The sequence below is a fragment of the Apteryx mantelli genome, chromosome 1 (assembly GCF_036417845.1).
Source record: "Apteryx mantelli isolate bAptMan1 chromosome 1, bAptMan1.hap1, whole genome shotgun sequence".
Classification (NCBI taxonomy): domain Eukaryota; kingdom Metazoa; phylum Chordata; class Aves; order Apterygiformes; family Apterygidae; genus Apteryx; species Apteryx mantelli.
Genome location: NC_089978.1, coordinates 101,205,159 through 101,211,158, shown reverse-complemented (window position 1 = coordinate 101,211,158; position 6,000 = coordinate 101,205,159).

Below are 6,000 nucleotides of genomic sequence, written 5' to 3'. Positions count from 1 at the left end.
TTTTATAAAACATAGTTACTTCCCTAAGTAACATCTGGAATGCTAAAATAAGATGCTAGTCTCAGTCTCTGAGATTAAAAGTTCCATTCAGTTGTTTTTGTTCCTTTTTTTAACTAACTCCATTTTCAGGCTCATGTACAAAGCACTATCTCTCCTGGAAAAAATCTGTATTACTCAGAGGAGCCATCTTTTAAAATTTTGTTGACATGTGGATGGATGATTGTCTTTGTACTTCAGTAATGGAACAATTTAACCAGCTGGGATTTCTTCAGGGCACTGGGCTATAACCATTGTCTTTTGCCTTGGAACTGTTACATTTTGTGAAGTCAGGGTGAAGAGAAAAACAGGTAACACTTTTCCTTAGCTGTGAAAGCTTCAGACCTTGCAGGCTTATCCAGTAAAGTTCATTAACTAAACTGTCAGTCAGAGAACAGGTTATTTTCAGGTCTCTTTTGTGGACAAAAGATCAATTTAAAAAGACATCAGATATTACATATGAGGTGAGTTTCTGGCCAGCATATCCAACTGTTATGCTTAATTATATGTACTGTCTATACAAATATGTGGTACAAACTCGTGTACGTTTTAAAAATTCTGAAAGACAAAAGCATTAAGATTTGATATTTTGATGCATATAAAATCTGCATTTCAAGTTCTAATAATTTGTCATGTGCAGGTGTTCAGTTCTTTCAAAAGCACAGGCATGACCTTTAAAAGATACAGTTCTTTTAAGAACCCTCCTGAGTGGGTTATTTCAGTTTTACAAATGAATCTTAGTCCCAGGGAAGCAAATGGGAAGTATATTCACCAAGCAGTCGTTTTCTCTAATTGAATTCCTGGAGAGGAAGAGCAGGAGGAACTGATGGCTGATCTGTTTGCCTTGGCATCTGGCTAAGGGGAAATGAGTGACAGAGATTGGTAAGAGGGTGACTGCCTTTCTTGGGTAAAATTAAGGGACAACATGAAAAATAAGGGCTATCATCTTAGAGAAGTATGTTTCCTTTAGTATTTCAGGACTTTTTTTCTGAAAATTTCTGTGGTTGTAACATATGAAATTCAGTCAGCATAAATTTCACTTTCTTGTTTAAAATGTTATGAAGGTTTAATATAATTATAATGCATACTTGCATTTCATTTCTTAAAACTTCTTTGCATGTATGAGTGAAGCTTCAGCCTTAAAGGATTTAATATTTATCATATTTCTGCAATCTGGCAAGGTCATCTCTCTGCTAATATATTTGAGTTAAGAATTTACACAGTAAATGCCATAACTATTAATTGTTAGAGAAAGTTAGAACAGGAAAAATAAAAACATTTTAAATTAAAGCACAGCCATCTCTAATACAAGATTCCTGAAGCCCTCACCAATGTACATACATGTTTTACTGAATATTTCAGTTCACATCATAGCTCACACAAACAACCCTTAATCAATCCTTTTAAAAAGTTCCTATAATTTCCAAAAGTCACCTTTTTTTCTTCCTTTAGAAAATGTCATTCAATCAGTCAATAAAATTTTCTTCTCAGAAATCAGAATGTGAATTCAAGTATTTGAGAACAAATGTATAGCAGTGAATTAAATGATTTTCCATGTTTTTTAGAGAAGAGTTACTTTTATGAACAAGTAATCTGTCAACTGTTCTTTGTTGCAATTTACCCTTCAGTTAATGCATTATGTCAAACTTCAGCACATACAGGATGAGATTGTTCTAATTTTAAGGTTGTGTCATAGTTTTTAGCATATTGTATTAAAAAAGCAGTATTCACCCATACGCACCTTCATCATCTTTTAAATGCTTAAGAACTACAATTTAGCAAGTATAAGCTAATATACGAAAGTAATTTTTAACATCTAATATCTGCAGAATATTTTAAGTTTCTGTATGCTTTAGGGTGCAGTGCTAAGCATTCTGTGCTTCAGAAATTCCCTGTTTTCAAGGCTGACAAGGAGTCTGCTGGCAGATGAGGAAATGTGATGGAGACCTCGTATCTTATAGGCTTGAAGGTTAAAATAATGACATAGAGCTAGCACACTTTACTGTTTCTGCAGTATATGAGCTAAACAAGCATTCGTTCATTCTCATTTCTATGAGCTTGTAGGAAGAATGACGTCTTCCAAAGTTAACATTAGTGATACCAGCTGCACATCATGATTTATTATCAAACTTCAGACAATTTTGTGGTCATACACAGTTTATGTTTTCAAACATTACTAATAATTGACCTCTATCTGAAAATAGTTCTGCAGAACCATTCCCCTTTCAATGAACTGTATAGCAACAAACAATCTCTAGAAATATTGCTTTAGCTTGAGTCATTGGTGGCCACAGAGAAAAACTCTGCTCTTCTCAAGAGGTCTTTAGTTATTTCTTCATGTGAAAAAGGAGCTGATATATTGCTGATAATGCATGAAATGTGCTTGCTATCAAGATCTATTGTTTTAAGTTATGAGTAAATCTTGGAGAACAATCTTCTGTCATTGTCAAATTACTGATGAGAGCAATCATAGATTATGCCAAGGTACTTTTTTTATGCTGTAGCAGTCAGGTTGCCTCCCGTGTTCTCACATTTTTAGCAAGAAAAAATTCTTCAGTTGTTGTTCTCACAAGCTATACTAGATTTATATCGATAAGCACTCTGCATGCTGCTTTGCAATTAGCAACTGTGGTTCAGTTCCATGTTGAGGAACTGGAAATGGCTTCTGCTGAAGCAGTAGTAAATCTCATGGCTACTCTTTCCTCAGCCATGCAAAACCATTTATGTACTCACTGCAGAAAATGCAATGCCTTTACTTCTTTTTGGAGATGGTTTGCCTACTGTTGCAGTTACTTTTACAGTCACAGTGCATGAAAGGATGCATTTTGACCAGCTGACACAAATAGTACCTAGCTTCAATATTAGAACATGGTCACCCTGCCTGTTCTGCTTCCCTTGAGTGATGGACTAAGAAATGGTGCCAGATGCTTTGCCACAAACAGCTAGTATTTGTCTCCTGGAAAATACATGGAATACACTGATCCATCAAACACTAAGATATAGCAAAATACCAGAGCAATCCTGGCATAGCCTACCAGGGTAATGGTAGCAGGGAGGGCACCTTGCAGAGTTCAGGCTTAGGTCTTTACTGAGGGGTACACTGTCCTACCAAAAGGATGATGCCATGGGTGAAAGTGCAGTTTTTGGGACATAGGCTGGACAGTTGCAGCAGAGCGTTCACATCTGATGTGGCCTTCCCCTTGCTCAGATGGCACACGAATAAAATGAAGTAGTGTAGGTACAGTCACTCCATATAGTGTGTATGGGAAGGATTCAGATTTTGAGAGTGTCTTTTTTTTGGTCTTTTTAGAAACTTGTGCTGACTAGAAATGGTTTCTCACTTCAGACATTTTTTTCTTCTGCCAAGTTTGTCACCCACAGGCAAGAAGTCCAGAGAGCCATAAATCCTACTGCCAGTGTCACCTTCTCCCTTCCAGTAGGGGATTTCCTGTCAGAGGCAAACTTATTCCCCAGGCATCCAAAATCACTCCAGGGGCAATGAGCCTCCTTCAATTAAGGCAGAAAGCAGCTCCCTTACTTCCAGACCGTTAGTGCAGGGCTCCAATACACAATAGCTGAGGAAGCAAATAGTTCACCTATTTAAACAAGTTTATTTTGAGCCTGCATCATGCTACAATACTTCTTTAGTTCCAATGCTTGAAGCTTTAGCAATTTATGTTCCCATCAAAGCAAAAAGATGGAGCTGCAATTCAGAACTGTTTGGGCTTCCAGGAAGGCATTTCCCCCCACCCCCCCTCAAGCAGGCTCACCTGCAGCTTTTGGCACCATTTTGCTCTACCAGAAAAGTTCCCAACATCACTTCTGTGCATGCTACCTGGCTCACTTGCGACAGTTCTGCACTATGTTTCCTTTCTGTTCAGTCACTGGATAAAGTCACAGCATTAATCATTGGGCAAAATCATGTTACTTGCCACAATGGATCATTTCTAAAAGAGCCATTTTCACTTGATGCCAAATAGACTTCCATGGGGGGCTGCTGAGTGCTCCCTTTTGAAAATGCAACCACTTATGTACCTGCCTGTCTATGGCTCTAGGAAGCTAACTTCAGGTAGCCGTTAAAATGGTATTTCAACTTCATTTTATATATGCAACTGCAGGTACTTAAAACCATTCCTCTTTCCAGCAGCAGTGGAAAGAGTGGGATTATATGAGAAAACAAAGGTACCTCTTCTGAATTTCACCAGAAATCCTCACAGATCTGATGGCCTCTCTGGATGGGCTTGGGCATGGTGTCATGATCGCATGTCAGCTCTGGTTGCAGAGGTGCGGGGAGCCCTGATGTGTCTTCGTGGGAGGGACCTGCCAGATCTGAAGACTGCAGCTTTATACCCACCCACTCTTCGTAGTTTCTCTATAGCCTGAGCTGTTCATGTGAGCTGTCAAAGGGCTAGCGGAGGGAAAAACTTTAAATCACAATCCATGCAGGGTAGTTTTCAATCAGTGCAGGTCAGTCACTTCAATCAGTCACCAAGGAGAGAGCATTGTTGCATCCCAGGCTGTTGAGCTACTCCTTCCATCAGCTTGTTCTGCAGTAGGGTTTCTTTGATGTCCGTCCTTGATTTTACCTTTCCTTGTTCTACTTCTCATCAGGAGCAAGATACTTTATGACCATGGTTCAGAGTCTCAAAATGACATCAAAGAATGTGATGGTGTCTCCTGCGAAGGAGCAATCAGCCTTCAGTGATCAGACACCTTTCTGTCCGCATAAGCAGGAAACTTTTCAGAATTCAAGTTTGTTTATTGCTTGAGCTAGCTAAAGGCCATGAAATGCTAATGTTAACGCTACAAGCACATTACTGCCTCTTTAATTTATTTCTGCTAACTTCTGTTGATGGCAGCTGGGTAAGCTAAACTGCTAGTTGAACTGAATTTGTTGTGCAATTTGACGCAAAAATCACACTGGAAATAGATCTGTATTCAGAAGTATCTAATTAGGAGAACATCATGATAGGCAATGCAAATGTTTTTCAAGGCACTGCATCTGTGCACCATGCATCAATTGCATATTGAGATTGCAATATCCATTTTCTGAGTCATAAAAGTCGTACAACAAGAAAAACATGCACTTTCAGCTCGCCTGTGTGAAAGAAAGAGTGAGCCTCAATTTTTGTTTTGCAAGCCTCTGTGTATTATTTTCCTCAATAAAATAAAGTATGAAACAAGAAGCAAAATTTGCAGGTGAGGATATAATGGAAATCGGTGCAGTGTTTATTTGTTGAGAGCTGCAATCTGAAGATGCCCACTCCTGCTGCATTAGGCTGCTTACAAACACTAAGGGAGCTCTCAACCCAAACTGCTCATCTTTGCAGACCCCAATACTATGAGCTACTTGGAGCATGTTGACCTGCACACCTCTATTTATTCTCTGTTTCAGTGTGTGTATGTGTGTGTGTGTGTGTGTGTGTGTGTATTAAAGTACAAACATACGTGTTTATATGCATACATGTATGCATATGGACGTAAATATATACATGTATATGCATATATATGTATGTATACACATGTATGTATATACACACACACCAAAAAAGGTCTGCTCCTTCCTGAACAGTATGCAGGATCAAGGGATAGGGGTTTAACTTTTAACTTACGCAAAGATAGGGCTGACTGTGCGTCAAATTCTCTATCAGATACACTAGCACAGTCACTCTCACAGCTTCATGGTGCACCCATTTTTTTCCTTCATCGACTTCAGTATGGAGAAAAGTGAGGCCATTTGACTCATTGGGCATGCTCCCAGATGTGAGATCTCCTTTGCTATTTGATCTCTTAGACCTGGTGAGAGTTATACTTGTGGTAGGCTGAGTGTGTGTCACTAGTATGAGGAAGAGTCTCTCCCATATATAAGTTATTTAATGCATTATGTACTTCCTTGTCCTTCACTGTCTTTCTGCATCTCATTGCTGAAGGGAATAAACTTCCCCCAATGATGAAAAAAGCTAT